We start from the raw sequence: 19,263 nt of genomic DNA, 5'->3' as shown, positions 1-19,263 counted from the left end.
ACAGCAAGAAAGATGAAAGACAAAGAAAGGGAGAAGTGGGCTTGATGATCGGAGAAAAGGAAGGGGCGTGGTTGGTGTGTCACTGGGTTGGAGGGGGAACCCGTAGGAAGGGCGGGACGACCCGCCGAATTCACATCCGAAATTGCCAACATAAACACAAATGAAATCGTCGAATTGCATATGTATGTATAGAAAGAAAATGAACCACTTCTATTCTCGGAGCTTAGGTATATGAAGAATGGCTTTTTGGTCCCTTTCGTCCAGTGGTTAGGACATTGTCTTTTCATGTCAAAGACATGGGTTCGATTCCCATAAGGGATAGGTACTCATTCCCGGCCGCTTTCTCTTAGTGTGAATTGCTGAGTGATCACTCGCTATATGGCTGGAAAAGGTGGTCTGGAAGCTTCCTCTCTCCCAGCAAGCAAGACGAGATCACCACTTTTCTCAGTAATGGACTTCCTTTCATTCTTCCTTACTTAGCCTTAGATGTCCTTTCATAGATTCTCAAACCTCCTACAGACAAAATCTCTATGTATGTGTTCTTTCTTTCCACATCTCTTTTGGCCCTTTTTGTTAGGCATTGAACCCCACCTTAGGTGCTGAGTAGTGTCCCCCCCTCCCTAATACCTAAAAAAAAGTTCCGTCTATGGAGCCTAAAGCTTAAACCATAGCATGGCAGTAAGCAGTAAGTGGGCCTACTCTTTGCCCAGTCTTCGCCTTCTTCAGTGGCCAAGTTTCAGCGTTCAACGTCGGCCTACCACCTTTCTTTTTCAAGGTTGAGCTTCTTCAATTCAAGTAGTGTCTTTTTCCTATTCTTATTGGTAAATACCGTCTGGAAGCGAAGGCATTATTGAACGAAAGAGATGCCGGGTCGGTCAATTGCATTAGGTAGGAGATGCAGGACCTGTCTTAACCGCAAGTGCATTCGCTATTCGATTCCATCCTCGATCCAACCCTATTAAACTTCCCAAGGTTTTTTCTCTTTTTGTTTGACTTTTCAGTGAAAAAAAGGGGGGTGACAATCGGTAGACTTTCTTTTCTATGTCGCTTTCTCATCAATGAGCGTAGATTGATAGAGATGGCTTTTGTGCTGGTCAATCTGTATCCCATTCTTCAGGTATAGTTTTCTTTGATCACAGATCGGCGAGTGATCCATACTTTAGCCCCCTTTGGTCAGTCAGTCGTCTTGATCCGCCAGAGGGTCTTGAGCTAGATTCCTTGAAGATGCTTGATGGGAAAGAGAGGTAAAAGAACAACCTAAGGAAGGTACCTCACAAGCTTTTGGATTCCATGGCTAAGGCTGACTTTGGCAGATTTTAGGTGAGGGTGGAGGAGTAGGATAGGAGGTGAGTGGTTGATATAACCTCAGTATTATAGGGAGATTTTGGCAATAAGGGAGGTGCTAGGGCTCAAGAAAATTTGGAAGGGGGAGTGAGTTGGATCATAAATCAGAGTTTCTTCCTTTGTTTGAAGAGACAGAATCCTATCGGACTTGAGATAGGAATGGCTAAACTGATTGTCCCAGGAAGAAAGCTAATGAAAGCAAAGGTCAAGAATATCATCTTGGTTTAACAGAAGTTAGTCAAAATCTCGCTTGTCTCTTTCGTACTATGATTGCTCTCTATTTATAAATAAACGGTACTCCTCTCCCTCTCCAACTATCAGTCTCGCAGCTTCGCTCCTTCAACTGATTCAAGTGATCAGCTATCGGTCTCTTTCTTCTCTGATCTTTCATTTTCTTCTTGATATTACCTTCCCTTCCCTTATTTCAGGAGGTAAAGCACTCTCTTATCTTTTTCTCGGTAAATAGGTCTTTCTTTCTTTCTGCTCCATTGGACTGATTGAAGGAGGTAAGCACTCTCTTATCTTTCACTCGGTAAATAAATAGGCTGAGATTACCTATAGGTCTCACAGCTTGCTTCACTCCTTCTCTTTCTCTGATCTTTCTGCTTATTCATCAAGTAAAGACTCGAAGCTTTGCTCCCTTTTTCACTCGGTCTCTTTTCAAGACTCTGAAAATGAAAGAAAGATTTGCTCATGAACCTGAACCTGCCCCTTCACCAGTATTACCATCAGTTATTATTATTGTCAGTTATTCAAACACAGTAAACAAAGACGAAAGCGAAACCCTTTGACGATATTCCCTATTTTTTAGGTCATTGAACAAGGGAAACTCCTGAACTTGTCCCTGATTTCACTCTTTTACATAGGCTGGATGAGAAAGTGTTTCATTGAAAGACTGAACCTCTATTCCCTGAGCTACTGAACCGGAAGGGAAGTCAATCCTCAACTCCTTATTCATTGGACTGATTGAACTCGTGTAAAGACCATTTCTTATTTAGTTGATGCTCCATATAACTGTAAAGTTTCGTAAGAGCTTTTTCACTAACAGTTGCATAGGAAATTAATTCTTTTGATGCTCCATATAACTGTCAAGTTTTGTCAGAGCTTTTTCACTAACAGTTGCATAGGAAATTCATTCTTTTGATGCTACATATAACTGTAAAGTTTCTAAGAGCTTTTTAACTAACAGCTGCTGCTTCAATTCATTCTTTCGATGCTCCATATAACTGTAAAGTTTCATAAGAGCTTTTTCACTAACAAAAGCAGCTTCAATTAATTAGAGTTGATGCTTTACAACTATAAAGTGTCATTTTTGAGTTAAAGAAGAAGGAACTGGCAGGCAGGAAGGAAAGAAAGAGAAGCTCATGAACCGGAACCTTTACGGAAAGAGAATGAATTGATTGAAGAATCAGACTCGGACAAGCTTAATTAATTATCCTTAACTACTGTGAGCCTATTTATTCTTTCAATGTAAAGTGGCTGGCTTCTCTCCTGCCCCTGAGTATTCCCTTCCCTTATTTATGGAGGTTAAAGTAAGTAGCTCTTTCCTGAACCTCGGCTTCACTTCTGAACCTCTCCCTTATTCATCAAGTCAAGACTCAACAAGAATGAACTTGAACCTAGTTAGAAACTCTAAGTTTACCTTACTCTCATCTGATCTTCTCTGATTTAAAGAAGAAACTAAAATATTATGTATAATCATAGCAGCTCATCTTGACAGCTTCCATTTGATATTGAGAAAGCGGCGGGCTCAATGAACTCTCCAATAGTGCCCTACGAGGCCGGACAATCGAGTAACCTCAGATCGTCTAAGATAGAATGAAACTGTCTTTGATTGAGATTGCAGATAGAAAGTCTTCCGCTCATTAAGGAAGGAAAGACTGAACCTCAAACCTTTTCCTTCTTGAACGGTAAAGTGGCTTCGCTACTTCTCTTTCTCTTCTCTTCGAGCAAAGTGACATAGATAATCATAGCAGCTCATCTTTACAGCTTCCATTTTCTATTGAGAAAGCGGAGGGCCTCAATGAACTCTCCAATAGTGCCCTGCGGCACCAGACAGTCGAGTAACCACAGATCGTCTAAGATAGAAGAATGGAACTGTCTTTGATTGAGACAGCAGATATCAAGTGTTCCGCTCATTGAATTAAGGAAGGAAAGCTTTTTGATGGGAATATAGATATACTCACAGCGTGCAGTTCTTTCATTAAGGAAGGAAAGACTCAAGATTCATTCTTTCTCTTCTCCTTCCCCTGAACCTCTCCCTTTCTTGAACTGTAAACTAAGACTCAACGAAGTCAAGACTCAAGATTCATTCTTGATCTGATCCTTGATTTCACTCTAGTACTCTCCCTTCACTGTCAAAGATCAATACTCCTTATTCATTCGACTGATTTCACTCTTTTACTCTCTCTCATGTAAGAAAGAAAGATGAATTCTCCTTCACTCCTTTTCCTATTTATTCTTTCACGAGGTAAATAGGTTCAGTAGCTCTTTCATTAAGGAAGGAAAGATTTTTGATGGTCAGATTACTATACGTAACAGTGTGTAGTTCTTGTGAGTTATTCTCAGGAAGTGATTGTTCACCTCTATTCCCTTCGCTACTGAACGAACTCGGTAAATAGGCTGGCTTCTCTGCTTCAATCCTTCTTTCCCGAGGTAATTAATAAGGAAAGAGACTGAACTCCGGAACTCAATGCATTCACTTGTCCCTATTTATTCTTTCACTGTAAACTCCTTCCCCTTCACCTCTATTCCCTTGCCTTATTTAAGGAGGGAAACTCGAGAGAGCTGCTTCACCACTTTCCGATTCATTCTCCTTCACTCGCATATTCAATACTTCTTTCGCTCCTTTTCCTATTTATTCAAAGACTGTAAAGACTCGGATTCGAATCTTTGATTGTTCGTTTTTCTTTCTTCTTTCTTTTCCTCTCCCTTCACCTTTTCCTATCCTTTAGGGTCTCTTTTCTTTTCTTTCTTTCACCAGATTGAACTGTATGTAAACAAAAGGTTATTGTGTCTCACAATTCCATTGCCTCTCAAGCCAAAAGACAGATCTCATCACAGCACTTGCTTTCCCTTTAGTATCTCTACTAAGAAGTAGGGCGAGCAAGAGGGAATTCTCTAATCCGATAGCCTTACAACAAAGAAGCTTGCTTAACGCACTAGCTTTGAGTTCTGACTGAAAAGCTCTTAGAAGTTCAAAACCAAAAGACAAAGTGCATCGCTCTCACGCTCGTCAGTAAAGTGAATTATTCGCCTTTTATAAAGGAGAGAGTGTTGTGTACTAATCGACTTGCTTACCGTAACCGCAAAGAATGAACGGTTCTATTTATTTCTCCTTATCCATAACCATAAGGGCTGTAGCGCCTTTCTAACGGTATAAGTTACGACTTCGCTTCTGAAAGAAAAGAGAGATTTGACTCTGATTCACCAGCATCCACTACTAGAAGGAATTTCTTCACTTACCGCCAGCTCTTATTCCCCTTATTCCCATAGTTGAGCGCGGAAACAAGAGCTTTCTTTCTCTCATGCCCTTTACCTTAAGCCTGACAAATCTCGTTTCACTTGCCCTACCGCTTTCATTGCCCGGAAAGACTCTTGATCTACAGCCTTCTTCTCTTTCCTTTGAATTACAAACAAACTGATCCGCTTGAATAACTAATAAGGCGTAAAAGAAAGGAGTCTCGGTATTCGTTCTTCCGGTAACAAGATCCAGATTTGACTAGGGCGAGCGCTGTTTACTATGCGAGTGGAGAGATTGTTGCGAGCTAATAGCGAGTGGACTTTTCCCCTCCCTTTCTTTATCTTTAGACTTGCAGTAAAATGGAAAAAGTTTACTCAACTTGCACTTGAGCTTTCAGCCTTCTTTTGAATCCGTCAGTAGCAAAATCCCCAAAGCTACAAGAAAGACGAGACTACAACCGCTACTTGCTCAATAGTACAGCGCCTTCCTCCCTGACTTGACTTTCCTAGCTACCAAGCCCCTCCCTTTTCACTTCAAACCCTTGCCAGAAGGACGAAAGGAAAGATTCTCTGTGATACCGCTTGAATAAGGATAATCGGAGTGAAAAGCCTTAAATATCAAGCTTTAGCAAGGGTAGGAGTTATTTTATGACTTACGCCAGTACCTGAGACGAGCTTACCAGAACTTTCTCCCACAACAATCAGAGTTTGACTTAAACAAGTCCATGATATTCAGAGCCTTTAGATGAAGAACGCTCTACTAATACAAGTCAAGGAGAGGAAAGGACTCAAGATCCTGATCGTAGTAGTCAATGTCCTACATATAAGCCTAAAATCCCAACATTGGGCTTGATATTCCTTCTCTTCCATTTCTTGATATAGATATTCTATTCTCTTTCTTTCTTTCTTTCTTTCTTTCTTTCTTTCTTTCTTTCTTTTTAGGCCATGAAGAACGAGAGAGGGTAACAGGGGGTCAAAGTGACGAGACACCGGGCGTCGCCTTATGACACCCATAACAGTGATTTCTGATGAGTAGGAGGAAATAAAGGGGATTAAAATGGATCTGCCTTTTAGAGATAGGGTGGGAAATACAAATCTCCCCAATAGGAGCGAACTCATTCCCACATTCGTTAGCCGCAGAGCTGGAAACGACAGCAACTTACCGGTTGGTCACTTTTGAAGGTATCTCTGGTGATCCTTTACCCTATTCATGGCTGACTGCGTACATCAATGTCTCCCCACTAATTAGGCGGATGACAGGACTAGTGTTGCACAACGCCAATACCGTACAGAATGAATAGCCCCATCCATTTACTATATGTACCGATGAAAGTGAGAAAGGTAATAAGCCTTACGAACAAGGGGCAAAGCAAGGGTTGTTGGCAATGCGACATTGGCATCTAGCAAAGGACCAGTGAAAGCCAATGATAGAGCTTACCAGTAGGTCGAGCCTACCTAATTTCACTTCTTCTTTCAGCCAATTTCGAGACAATTCGAAGTGCTGTCATTCCAGGATGCCTAGATCCGCACAACGATTGGGTTCCAACCGCGCAGGTTGTTGGCGAATAGGAAAGGCCAAGATCCGAACTTGACGTCCCAAGGAGTCTCTGTTCATCTTCGTTCAAGGCAGGACACATTTGACCCCAATCTTACATACAGTGGCTCTAGCTAAGGCTGTCAGCGGTCTAGATAAGACGCAGCTCAGGACTCTCAATTGAGATAAGCTATGACTCTCCAACAAGGACTACCTACAAGGGAAGCAACAACAACCCAGCCCTTAAGACAAAGTCTATGGCCAGAACTCAGAAGGCGGCGGAAGATCCTTCGAAAGCGAGTAGCTAAGACCCTGGGGAAAGCATCCAAAGAACAAGGTAGAAAGAAAAACAGGATGGCGTTGAAAGTTGATAAGCCAAGCCAAAGGACGGCAACAAGGAAGATGGCAGCCATTAAGAAGAAGATATCCAGTATACTGAAAGACAGACTGAAGTAAGGAACGCAAGCCCCAGGACCAAGAAAGTCTAGGTGGAGAGGAAAGCTCAAAAAAGAGAATGAGTGCACAGATGTAATGCTATACGTATTATGAAAGGTAGGTATAGTTGAGGGGTTGTTGCATAAAGCCTCGACAAAGTCTCTTACAGAGAGTCGTCTTAATCCCTCCATACTATGTTTCGAGTTTACCCAACTATGACTTAACGAGAGTCGAGACAGCCTTGTCTTCGGGTGTGCTTCATCTCATATATATGCCTGCTTGGTAATTGATTGTCAACCTTTCATTGGGTGTCCGATGAGACCAGAGTCAAACCTAACCGTTGAGCTCGAGGGTTGTCTATGTACCCCACTGGGTAGAACAAAGGGTCGTAGTTAAGTATACAAAGAAAAGGGATAGTTTCCTTCGAGTAGAGGGTCAACCTGGCTAGCACGCTAACTATAACATTCAACCACCAAGATCCAGAAAAAGAGGGTCGAAGGCTCGAGCAAGGAAGGGTGGCGAAGGAAACCCATAATGAGAATGTGGGTATCCAGACTCGAGAAAGTAGGAAAAGCTATTCCAAGAAGATCGATAACAGAAGACCGGATAAGATTGAAGTATGAGCGCAAGCTTTTACTGCGAAAGCGAGCAACCAACTAGAGGATCAGAAAGGTAGGTCGGTCGAATGAGGGAGAGCCAAGCCAGAGTCTCAATAATCAGACTACGTCTTAAAAAGGATAGAAGGGTGGGGGATCCTGTGTGACCATGAAAATGGTTGTCATTCCAGTACATAGAAAGACGATGGAAGTCATTCCATTCGTTTCTTTCTCCCATTATTTCAATGCCCGGTTAGAATAGCTAAGCCCGCCTCGATTCTATTTGTATATATTATCAAGTCTGCACGTTACCTTTCTTTACCGTTTGCCATTTAAGGGGGAGGGAGTCTTGGAACTCTGAGTCGACGAGAAGAAACTATTCCCTCTCTGTCCCAATACCTTATTCCCTCCGAAAGAAAATGCTAATGCCAACTATATATACTTAGTAGCACTAATGTAGCTAAATGAGAAAGCCTCTCTTTTATGGCTCGCCCGGGATCTAAGCGTATTGAAGTTCATAAACGATTTCCTGCAGGCCAACGAAAGCTGTCAGTTGTGGACATGACTACTATTTAGCTAGGGTAAACTAGTCTAAGATAGTGGCCATCCAAAAGAGGGAATAAAGGTCTGAAGATTCTTTCCTATATGTACTCTCCGATTCTCCTTCAACATCTTTTTGCACTTTCTTTGTGGTACCTTTTTGTTGTTCTTCATTTTGAGTAATCAATCATTCCGTTTTTCTTTCTTATTACATTGTCTTGACTTTTCTTGGTGAATCAACCAGAACCCAATGAATAATGCGGGTCTTCGTTCAACTATTTCTTGGGACTTTTAGGTAAGATGAAAAGCAGCATGCCCATAGCATAGAAAGTTGTAGCTCAGTCTATCTTTCTTCCCAGAATGAATGCCCAACGGAACCTACTCCACTGAATTGAGGTACTTTCTCGTTTTTGGCATAAAGCCCAACAATTGCTTAACGAATGTATCTCAGGCTATCAGATATACCGATTTGCTTCAGTTAGAAATTTGGCCGAAAAGTGCTTGAAGCTGAAGTTCTTGTACCCTATTTGAAAACTGTAGGATAGCGGACCCATATGAGTCCAACGATTTTCGCTGAACCGTCAAAGCCAGGCCAAAAATAGGAGTAAATCAAATAAGGATTCAGTATTTTTTAGATGTACAAAGACAGTTGCAACTGATGATCGAGATTATTCCGAAGAAAGCCTGAGGGCACTATTCCGAGGAGCTCTTGCATATGATCTTTTGACTCTACTTCCTTCCTTATTTCACTGATGCTTTAGGGACAACCTATTTCATGGGTTTCTCACCCTCGAGTACAGAGCTCTTTCCTTTCGGATCTTGCTTTCACCCCCTAACATGGAAGACTGAGATTCGTAGTCTACTTTGCTTTCAGTGTGCGTTTTTAGCCTAGTATGTAGACGAAATCGCTTTCCAATTAAGAGGAGTGAGTTACTCTGTCATTAGGTAGCCCTCGGAGTCCCTTTGTTTTGTCTAGCCCAGGTTTCTCAGATGATTTCCTCTGGGATGCCGGAAAGAGATCGAAGCTCTCTCTTCTGACGATGGTGTGAGTTTACGTCAGTCAAAGTGACTTTTTTTAAAGGCTAAATAAGAAATGTTCAGACCTTCGCTTGATTTAGCCTATGGGAAAAGACAAAACGAGGATGATCGTCAGATTGTACCCGATCCTTTCCTTTCTTACCTGGTTTCAAACTCTCTTGAAAGGGGCCAACTAACCACTCGCTTAAGTGTCAAATGGTTTTTTGAGTGCATTTAATCAATCGATCCTTGGTTTACGTGTGTAGGATGACTCCCCTCTGGTGAAGGGATCATTTTCAAAAGCCGAAGGCAAAATGCCAATCAAAGAAACCGGACTAGCCAAAGGGCCGGAAAAAGTAAAAAAATAGGTAGGGGGGAAGTCGTTGGATTGTTCGCTTTGAGAGGATGCCTTTTTTATCCTTATGTGGTACTCGACCGGCTATACTTTGATTACTTTTGTTTTCCTTGATTATCAGCCTTTTTCTTTGAATCAATCTTCAAACCACCAGATCTTGCTGAAGAAAGGAAGAAACAAGTCGCACAATCTTGTAATCGTTCATTTGTCCAAGATTCGAGTCAAAACTACTTTCCCAAAATGCTTTTTTTCACTGCACACTTTCTGTTCAAAAACCTCATCCGATCCTGGTCTTGACTCTGATGTGTGGTATTCATTCTCGTTCGGCTCTTGGGTCCAAAAGCTCCTTCTTGCCACAGACTTTTTTCAATAAGTTTCGATTGAGTTAGTGCCTTTTGAAAAGAACAAGAAAGAATAGACTCTACTTGAAGATGGCACTAGGAGTTGTCTAATCGCCCAGTCCCAATCTCTTCTTCCTGGGGCCGGCCTGGAATTCTGTTTGGAAAAAAATAGAGTGACAACTGTCCACCCCCGCTAGGGAGAATTGGCCCACCATTTTTCCCCTTCTTTTTTTCTTCTTTGTTGGATCGTAACTTAGCACGAGCAAATCTTCTAGAGAGCGTGCCCAAAATCGAATTCCAATGCTTTCTTCACACTTGCTTGATAGAAGGACACCTTTCCGTGTTCAGAGAGTCAACTCTGTCCACTCCAATTCCATTTCCATTGGCGAGAGAAAGGGCAGAGCCGTGAAAAAATCTATGAAAGACAAAAATCAGATTTGTAGATTTTAGTAGGATTTATTCTCATGATGTAGAAAGGGGTAGGGTCAACGATCACTCACGTCACGGGCTGGCCTCAAGACAATTCCCGCGAAACTCTTTCCTCTACGCTTCTTGGGGATTTCTTCTCTTCGATACAAAACTCTTTGTTTAGAGAGAATTCCCCTTACTCGACTTGGGATCTCAGCAGGAAATGCGAAGGTTGCAACAATGAAAGCCGGTCGGCCGATAAGCGAAAGAGAATCTACTAATTGAGTTCTGATTTGAGTAGGCTGATAATAGAGAATACTCTAACCCTGGGAACCGAACTGTGGCTATACCGAACCCCATCTTTTTTGGTTGGGCTCAACAATGTATCTAACGAGATCAACAAAATTCTTAACGAACTAGTTTCATAACATAATTGTTATTATGTCTTCAAGGACTTGGTTCTAAAAAAGAAGAAAGAAGAGAAGAGTGGGTTTCCTCTTCTTCTGTTGTAAGCAAAGAATGTACAACAACTTTAAATGTATTTAAAGCAGGTCCACTAGAACGTGGGAAATTCAAAAGGATGACAACTCTCTTATTCGATCATGAACGAGTTGGTCTAAAAAATCTTCCTTGAGGAGAGAGTGGAAACATATACAACCTTGGCCTATGGATTTCTTAACCTCGGGTCAGCCAAAGCGGCCCATTCAAATCGGTCAGTATTCTGGCTGGTCTACCTAGTGCAGCGCGAGCTAGAAGGATCTTTTGAGAAATACCTGATGTTTAGCGGATATGTTTTCATATTGGGTTTCGAACCTTATTCACTGGCCTTATAAGAGCTCCCTCGATCTTATGCTCACCATGTCCCTTGTAGTAGGTGCTTTTTCTTTTTGGGCACTGGTACCCCAAGCCATTCTCGAAGTGGACCCGACCGCCGTCCAAGATCCCAACAAAGCTGCAATGCGTAAAGAAACCCAACTCGATTGCCCTAACTTCGTTGCCCGGAGGATATATGTCACTCTGACCAAGAACATACTGAAAGAATATCATGAGCTGATAGGGGATCAACATATCGAGGATCCTCGGACTGAAGTAAGGAAGCGAGCATTCACGTACACGTTAACTTCGATAAACATTGGTTTAATGCAAGATTCGGTGTGTACTTCCCACCTACATATAGGTCATATAGAAAAGGAGGAACAATGGTCCAATCTAAGAGAAAATTGGCTATTACCTTGTTACGTGAGGAATCTCCTCGATGCAAAAACCGAATGCAAAATAGAATCATAAAAGCAGAAGAAAATCAAAGAAAAACTCAATTCAGATCAGATCAAGAGAAAGAAAAGAAAGAAAAGAGACCAATAGAATAGGTGAAATCAGGGACAGGATTGAATATGCTTTACCTTGTTCAATTAGTCTTTCATATGCTCAACTGTAAACTCTAGGGACAGGAAAGAAAAGAGACCTTGTTTACAGTTCAAGAAGTCCATTAGATTTGAATGTGTATAGCATATATCTTTCCTTCCAAAAAAGAAGAAGAAGAAAAAGAACAGACTAAAGCCTAAAAAAGAAATGAGATAGTGAAACCCGAGTGAAATAAGGGAAGGTAATAGAGTATAAGGTGAGGTCAGGGAATAGAGTCAAAGGTTACGGAGATAAAAGCACACCAACTTGTAATTGAAGCCTAGTTGGAGAGGATAAGGATAAGGATAGTTCATCGAGAGTTGAGTCTTTCCTTGAAACACTTGATTTTGAAGGAGAAAGACTACTATCCAATTTACCGAGTGAAAGAAGCGAGAGGAAAGAAAAGAGCTACTTTGACCTCGTGAAAGAAGGGAGACGTAAGAAGCCGAGGTTCAGGTTTTTGGTTGAGTCTTTCTCGTTTTCTTAAGATTTAGAATTGTAAAGGAGAGAAGACGAAGACAGAGTGTTTGAGTTGTTTTCAACAAAGAAGGAGAGGAGCGAAGCAATGAGACCAAAGGGAGAGGAGCTGTTATCTATGTACTATGTAATTGAAGAAGCTGTAGAAGAGCACCACCACGGTTCAGGTCCCGACACATGGGGGATTAATTCAGCAGCAAGGATCATGAATCAAGGGAAGGGAAGAATGTTACCAGAATTTTGAAGTCACCCCCAATCGAGACCTAGATGGAAACCTAACCTAGTACGTCATAATGGAGAAAGGGAACACCCCCCTAGGAAAAGCAAGATAACAAAACAAAGAATGTATTGAGAGGCCCACTTTTTGCATTCGGCTGAAAATGGTCATAGTCTAGAGTTCTTACTCGGGCTCGGGCTGTTACCATCAGCACCAAACAAAGAAGCCTTATCCTATAGGGAGACTTCGAAGAGCTCCAGGTGGAAGGGAGTTTTCTTAGCTCCCGATACGTCAAATGTTGAATCCTTAACAGGTGACGATGACCATTTCGGTAGACACCGAAGTCCAGTCCAAGATTCATAAGGAATCTTAAGAGCCCAGGGGACATACCTTTCAACCAAATCTAGACATACCTGTATGAGATCGTTAAATAGATCTTCAGGGACAGAGGACGACCTCTGAACGATAGAATCGTACCTTTCTTTCTAAGACTAAGAAGAATCCACTTTCTTTATTAACGAAAAAAAGATAAAAAAGAGAAAAGTGAACCAGTTGATCCTTTCGCCCCTCCTACTTATTACGATGAAAAGAAGGAATACACCTAGGAATTCCATAGTGGTTAAGTGAGGCCGGAAAAGGTAAAGGGAGGTTAATTGTCCTTTCACTAAGAATACCTCTGAAGGACTACACCGCAAGACTGAATATACAAAGCGGTGCCGAGGTTCAGTTGCACCATCTCTGGTTCTTGGTAATGCCATCTGTCCTTTTGCGCCTCATACGCCGGCTCTAAGAATTTCTTTGATAAAGACTATATGCTGGTAATGCTGGGGCACGCCTTAAAGTAAAGTGCTCCTCCCCAGGTCCACTGTCGTCAACTATCGATGACCTTCCTTCAGTGTTCTTACAGCGCTTCATAGTGTTTATATAGTCTTTCTCGTACACCTGTAGAGCTGTTCATCAAAAAACGTTTCCCAAGTCGTGTTGCAACCAGACGACTCCATCTCTCTCTTGTATTGTGTCCTTCATCCTCAGAATCGGTGTCTGATGGTCTGAATCTCCACTGGAATCTGAACTTGGCGTCTTGGCTTCCTCCTTCGATCCATCTTGCAAGTGTAGAGTAACCCTGGCCGGATCTACTTTCTCGACTGTGTGCTTGCCGCCTAATCCTTCCCAACTCTGGCCGCCTGTAGCTAATGTTTTTCGAGTAGCGTCTCATAAGCATCTTCGTGTTGAGCCGTCAAAGCAAAAAAGTAGATGCTAAACTAAAGGTGCATCAATGGATACCTTCTGCCTCAAACACTTCTCCAGCGGCTTTACTGGTCGCAGGTCTGCCATTCTCAGTGTCTAGAACTAGAAAAGTCAGAACATTGGCTTACCAATCGCCTACCATGTCTCCTGTGTTTTTGGATTTCACTTTCCCTTGCTTCGACACCGTGTTTTGGCTTTACTTCTTTAAAAAGAAAGTGTCTTTTTCAATCTTTTTTGAATCCACAGCGCAATCGGACAGATATTGATTTTGATGAACAGACAGAAGGAGGATATATAGATTTACGTGCGAAAGAACTCTGCCTGAGAAGTTAGCCCAAGAAGCTTGAGCTTGAAAGGGGTATCGTACACATTTTATATAAATAAGCGCTTTTGTGGGCTACCGGTGGAGGGCTATGAGATCGTTCACTCAATCCCGGGGAAAGAACTCCCTGAGCCTTAGTTGGAAGCTAAACTGAAGCTAAGCTTGTAGGCTCGTAGAGAAAGCCATTTTGCAGGTATACCCACTAATCTATGTTCCTGAACAGTCTCGGAGAAGGCCACCAGCACCCGACTTACCAGAATGTCCCGTGGCAGCACCATGAAAGTCTTGGTTCCTCTTGGAAGCACCATATCAGTATTGAATTTTAACCGAAAGTCAATTCCCAAGCAAGAAACTTGCTTACCTTCATACTTGGCTCAATTTTCTTCGAATAGAAAGCAGAGACAACAATTTAAACATCGTTAGCAATCTTCCGATTAGAATCATGAGGGAGAAAAAGTCTCCATCAAAAACAGCTCGATACCTTCACTCTAATCCAAAATCTTCCATACTATCGCACAGAAGGTCGTACGTCACTGGCAATCAAAACCAAACTTCAGATCCTTACAAGAAGGATTGCTACATAACCAATCCGTGAATGCCAAGGAGTAGAAGGTACTTGCAGCTAAGGCCACAAACACACTTTATATATACTAACGCTTTAGAGTTAGAGGGTGGGAAGTAGAGGAAAAAAACTTGCGAGTCTTTAGGTTGCACATTCATGCCCATAATAGAATCTGCTGCTTGAGCTGTTGGGTGAATATCCCTTGCTATTGAATCTGCTCTAATTATCTCATCTATAGAAGAAGCTGGTATAGAATAGGCTTTTTTTTTATCTTCCTTTAGCCTTTCTTTTCGTGATAACTTAAGTTGATTATAGAACGTTAGGAAGCCCTATTGGCACATCCAATCAAACTTGCTCTTGGCTGCTTGAAAACTTGGCTTTATCACACTCGATAGCGGGGAACTTTACGATCACTTTTAGAACTAGTAAGAAAACTAAATAGAACAGGGTTTTCTTTTCTCATAGGTTTCTATCTATCAATTACGAGGGTAGGTACGTCCAGTCAAGTAATCAAAGACTTGGGCAATACCGCATACCAAAACTGAACAACAAACAACTTTCCTTCCGGGTGGTCTACCCGTCTCACTTGCTTAGTTGACTAAGGTAAGGTAGCTTAACCTTGAAGAAGGGGTATTTCCCTCTCGTCCTATTGTGGAGTCTTGGAAGCAAGCAAGTCTCTTAGTGAGTATGGTAATCTGGTCTGGATAGGCAGTCTGGTTGTTTGATTGAGTAGCCCCGCAGTCCGTCCAGCCTAGTTTCCTAAGAGTGGTCGATGTCGGCTAAGTTCCTTTTCTTTTGTTTCGGGCCAGCTTTCTCTTGTAAGCATAACTCCCCCTCCTTTCCCCTATACTGAATCCTACCGAGAAGTAGAGGAAGTAGTCTTTGACTGAGTCCCCTAGTCTTCCATTCGATTCGGTCCTAAGAGCGGTCAAAGTCGTATCAGGTCCAGTTGCTTCTTTTGCTTGAGTTCTTGTCCATTCCTGAAGTAAGGAATTTTGTTATTGCTCCAGTGAGCGATTTCTCTTTCCAAGTTAATTCTTCAATTGGTCTATTCCTCTAGTCGGCTTTAGATTAAGGTTCACTCCTTTTTATTTCCTTGAGAATGAAAAATTCCTCATCCTCACCCGCAGCAAGAGCAAGGACTGAGTTTTCTTTCTTTTTGTTCCCTGAGCTTGAAACTGTATAAACAGCAGCCCTGGACAAATTCCTTATTGTGCAAATCGGAGAAAGGTACTCAGAAAAAGGTGTGTGTGATCGAGTCAATGTGCTTTCTTGGTGGATCACCATCTCTGATGCTTTCTTCTGTGTGTGGTAGGTATGATTTTTTTGTGTATTAGCGTATAGAACTTCTCTGCTTTTTTGTGGAATGGAGAAAAGGGGCTTGACTTTAGGCCAAGCCGATCTTGGAAAACTCAAAAAGGAGTTCCAGCTTGGAGATTAGCTGCTATTTTTTAGTCCTATCCACTTTTGCTGGATCAAAAGAGGTCTATACGCTTGGTTGACCGCTAATTCTATTTTGCATTCTGTTTTTGCATCTTGATCCATGAACAGGGCTTTAGTTCTTCTTTGTTAGTTTTCAAATCTCTGGAAAGATTCTTTCTCTGAGGGCGTCGTGCGCCAGCCCGAACTGATCCGGTGAGGGTAACAAGACTAACTCTATCTGTCTCTGAGATCCGAGAATAACGTATGCCATATATATCTGAAAATGTTAATCGATTTATGGGAATATTTCCTACAGCCCTTTTGTCGGGGTTTCCCCGTTAATGATTTCATCTTCCGAAAAGAGACTCCCCTAGCTATGCTTACGAGTTGACTAGCGGTTTCTGAGTCAAATAGATGGACTGCCATAAAAGAACCGGATTGATTCCCATTGTACTCGCCTACTATACTGAAACTCCTGGATCCGAAAACGGAGCCAATCATTCTAACGAATCTATAAGAATATGCTCAAGGGTCCCTCTTTTTGCTTATTGAAGGACGTATTCCTTTCGCTTGGTAAGCAAGTTGGGTCGATATTCTTAGCCGAGCATCCCCCCCAAAGCCAGAACACAGGGGCCGACCTCCAAGATTTCCATGAGAACCGGCACAAGTGAATAAGAGAGGATCACGTCTCCGAAGGTGGCGGTATCACCGTCTACAGGTCGAGTCACGAAATCGAAAGTGCAAATACTCTAAGCCGTGTGAATCAAGAAATTCGGGTGATAGACGAAGGCATTGGTCCGTGCCTTAGGGGCAATCATCCGCGCCAGTGTATAAAAAGACATTTGAAATTCTTACACGAGGAGAGCTTATGGACAAAAAATGAGGATTCCGGCGACTTTTGCTACTGATCATTAGTGTTCACAAGAGCAAGACGGTTCAATGTCTTGCAATGTTAAACCAGCCAGCATTCTTGTCGGAAGGATTTTTTAGGAGGCCTGGACACCTACCGAACCTGAAGGATGGAACAAGATGATGAAGAAGCCACAAAGAAAGAAGAGGGAAGATATGGAGGAAAATCTGGGAAGAGAACAAGGAGATCTCTGAAAAGGGAAGGCAAGTAAGTAGTAGTAGAAATGTTGAAGAGGAGACAACCCGCTCTTGAACTTCAAACTATGCGCATTGCGTGCTCGATCTAGCAATCTTGGACAATTGTTTTGATGAAATCTCACTAAACTCAAAAAGAAAGAAAAGAAAGAACTTGGAGTTGGGGCCTATATAACAGGTTGCTTGCTTACCAAGCCATCCTGGCTTTGCTCCTTCCCCTCGTCAACTCGGTAAAGCAATTCCTTGCCTGAACCTATTCTATTGGTCTCACTGCTTCGTTCCTCTCCTCTTCTCGTCGAGCAGCTTCGCTCCTCCAGTTCGATTATTATTTTTGACTTATTATTATATATAAAAATGACTCACTATCAAAATGTAAGACGATCGATTATCTACCCAAGAAGATAGAGAGTCCCACATACGAAAAAAGGTCACAAATAGAGTTAAACCAAGTAAGATTGCAAAGGCATAATGATAGTAGGGTCAGGATATCCCCCCCCTTCGAATTGGACGTGAAGGTCTCCCCTCATCCGGCTCTCTGTAGGGGAATCTTCACTCTCTGCTTCCCCTAATATCCTCCCTTTACCACATCATGGGGGTTTACAGGAGATCCCAGAGGCTCGCTCGGAAAGGCTTCTATACCATACCTTTTGACTCAACTCGACTATAGTAGTCACTAGACTCACTATAGTAGTCCGTCTGGCTGCTCTAGCAATTGCGCTCCCTAGACCACAACCATGTAGTTAGGTAGGGACAATCAATCTGTAGTGACGGGAATGACGGAATGAATGGGGATCCCTATCAATATCAAAATGAAGAATATTTAGAGTTTTCTCCCTTTCTCTCACTCAATAGATGTATCTGGTCTGATACGGCTTAGTAAAGCAATACGAGATGATGGAATGCAATGGGATGGATGGTAGAGGGCTGCCTGCGCCCAAAAGCGATGATTCACTTGTCCCCTTGTCCATAGGGACTTCATGGCATACAGCCGAAATGACTCCCACTAGATAGCCACCCCTTTCTCTCTTTTTACAGCCTCGTGGACGAATGAAAGAAGGGAAGTTATAGAACGGGGCTGTGAAGGCTCGCGAAGTAGACTGCAAACAACAACTTTTCAGCCCCCTAACCTTGTATTGTATATTATTCTAGCGTTAGGCTAGCGTGCCCCTTTCTCTAATAATCAGGTCAACTTTGAAGCTGGCAGCTCTGCAATACTATACTAGTTGTAGGGCGGCGGGAGCTTTAAGAATTTAATATCAAGTAAAGGGGACTCTATCATGATCTTACGAATCTAAAGATCTCAAAATGGAAGAACGAGCTCTTTTGCTCGCCCCTCTCCCTATCTCTAAAGGGGCGTAAGCACTGAACTTGATAGGGGATGGAATTCATTCACTTGCATTATACTGCTAGCACTACAAAAAGCTCCAGTCTTAACGCCCTGACTACTGTTGTGCAGCCTTTCCTCGGGTTCGTAGAGTCGGGTTTCCCGTTTACCCACAACGGAGGAGCCGCCCCCATCAGGCAGGCGCCCACGGGTCATAACGCACTCTTCACACAATAAATCCACTTTGAAGTTGACTGATTCGCTCGGCCAATCGTCGAAATGTGTACGAGATACCATAGGGGCCCAATATCTCAATAGCACCTTTGTCTAAAGCTTCGAATGAGACTGAATATCCGAAATGCAGGAACGATCTAACTAGAAAGTCATTCAAAACTTGATCGAAGAACCAGCGTTTATTGAAGAAGCTATAAAGTCGATTACAAAAAGTACTAGTTTGAAAGGCTCGTTGGAATTGATCCGCTACGAGATTGACATTATACGCAACAGAAGCACCTGAAGTACTAAACATAATAGGTATTAGTTTGGTAATGGTTGTAGCAGCAAACTCGGATTCGACAAGAATCTCATTTTTTGGTAGTACGAAGGGGGAATTGGTCCAAAAATTGGATAGGGGTCAAGACGTAGTCGGGCGCTGGCTGCTGACTCAAGTGCCCCCTGAATCGCGCGAAATGGTCACCTATTACACGACTCACTAACTCTGCCTAGGGTGGGGGTACATATTATTCGTCGGCAGTCCAGCGCACCCCTACTTAAAGCTGCTTAATTATGAAGGAAATTCTTTCTTCATCGTGAGAGTTCCCTTTCGTTAAGTGCATCGAGCCAGGAGTGGACATCATCATCATCTGCAGACAAATCCAGATCCTCTTTCATCATTAGCTTAGCTAAAGTGGAATAGTATGACAAGCTTTCCGGAAAATGAAACGAAACCAGCTTGATCGATATGAAAAAGATGCGCTCAAAAAGACCTCCTACACCCCCCTCGCCAAGTGATCGAGTTTAGTCAGAATTTGCTCTATCAGTTGCTCCCGCTCCAGAGTGACTTCCTGGAAAGATAGGATTGGGCATTTCTGCCGGTTCTAGAGCTGACCTGATTATTAGAGAAAGGGTAAAGGGCTTTTTTTTTTTTATAGAGG

At 42.5% G+C, this 19,263-nt stretch overlaps 1 long non-coding RNA gene and 1 other non-coding gene across 2 annotated transcripts; one reads left to right on the top strand and one right to left on the bottom strand.

Moving 5' to 3' along the window:
* Positions 1-249: 249 nt before the first annotated feature.
* On the top strand, positions 250-321 carry TRNAE-UUC. Its single transcript has one exon. It is a non-coding gene; the product is annotated as a tRNA-Glu (tRNA).
* Positions 322-1,058: 737 nt separating this feature from the next.
* On the bottom strand, positions 1,059-17,800 carry LOC111483330. The gene is made up of 3 exons (XR_002718340.1): positions 17,790-17,800; positions 10,618-10,623; positions 1,059-1,167 (listed from the first exon to the last, which is right to left on the bottom strand). It is a non-coding gene; the product is annotated as an uncharacterized LOC111483330 (long non-coding RNA).
* Positions 17,801-19,263: the final 1,463 nt, after the last annotated feature.

The sequence above is a fragment of the Cucurbita maxima genome, unplaced genomic scaffold (genome assembly GCF_002738345.1).
Source record: "Cucurbita maxima cultivar Rimu unplaced genomic scaffold, Cmax_1.0 Cma_Scf00008, whole genome shotgun sequence".
Taxonomy (NCBI): domain Eukaryota; kingdom Viridiplantae; phylum Streptophyta; class Magnoliopsida; order Cucurbitales; family Cucurbitaceae; genus Cucurbita; species Cucurbita maxima.
The sequence above is the reverse complement of the archived record's forward strand: the minus strand, read 5'-3'. Positions and strand labels throughout refer to the sequence as shown.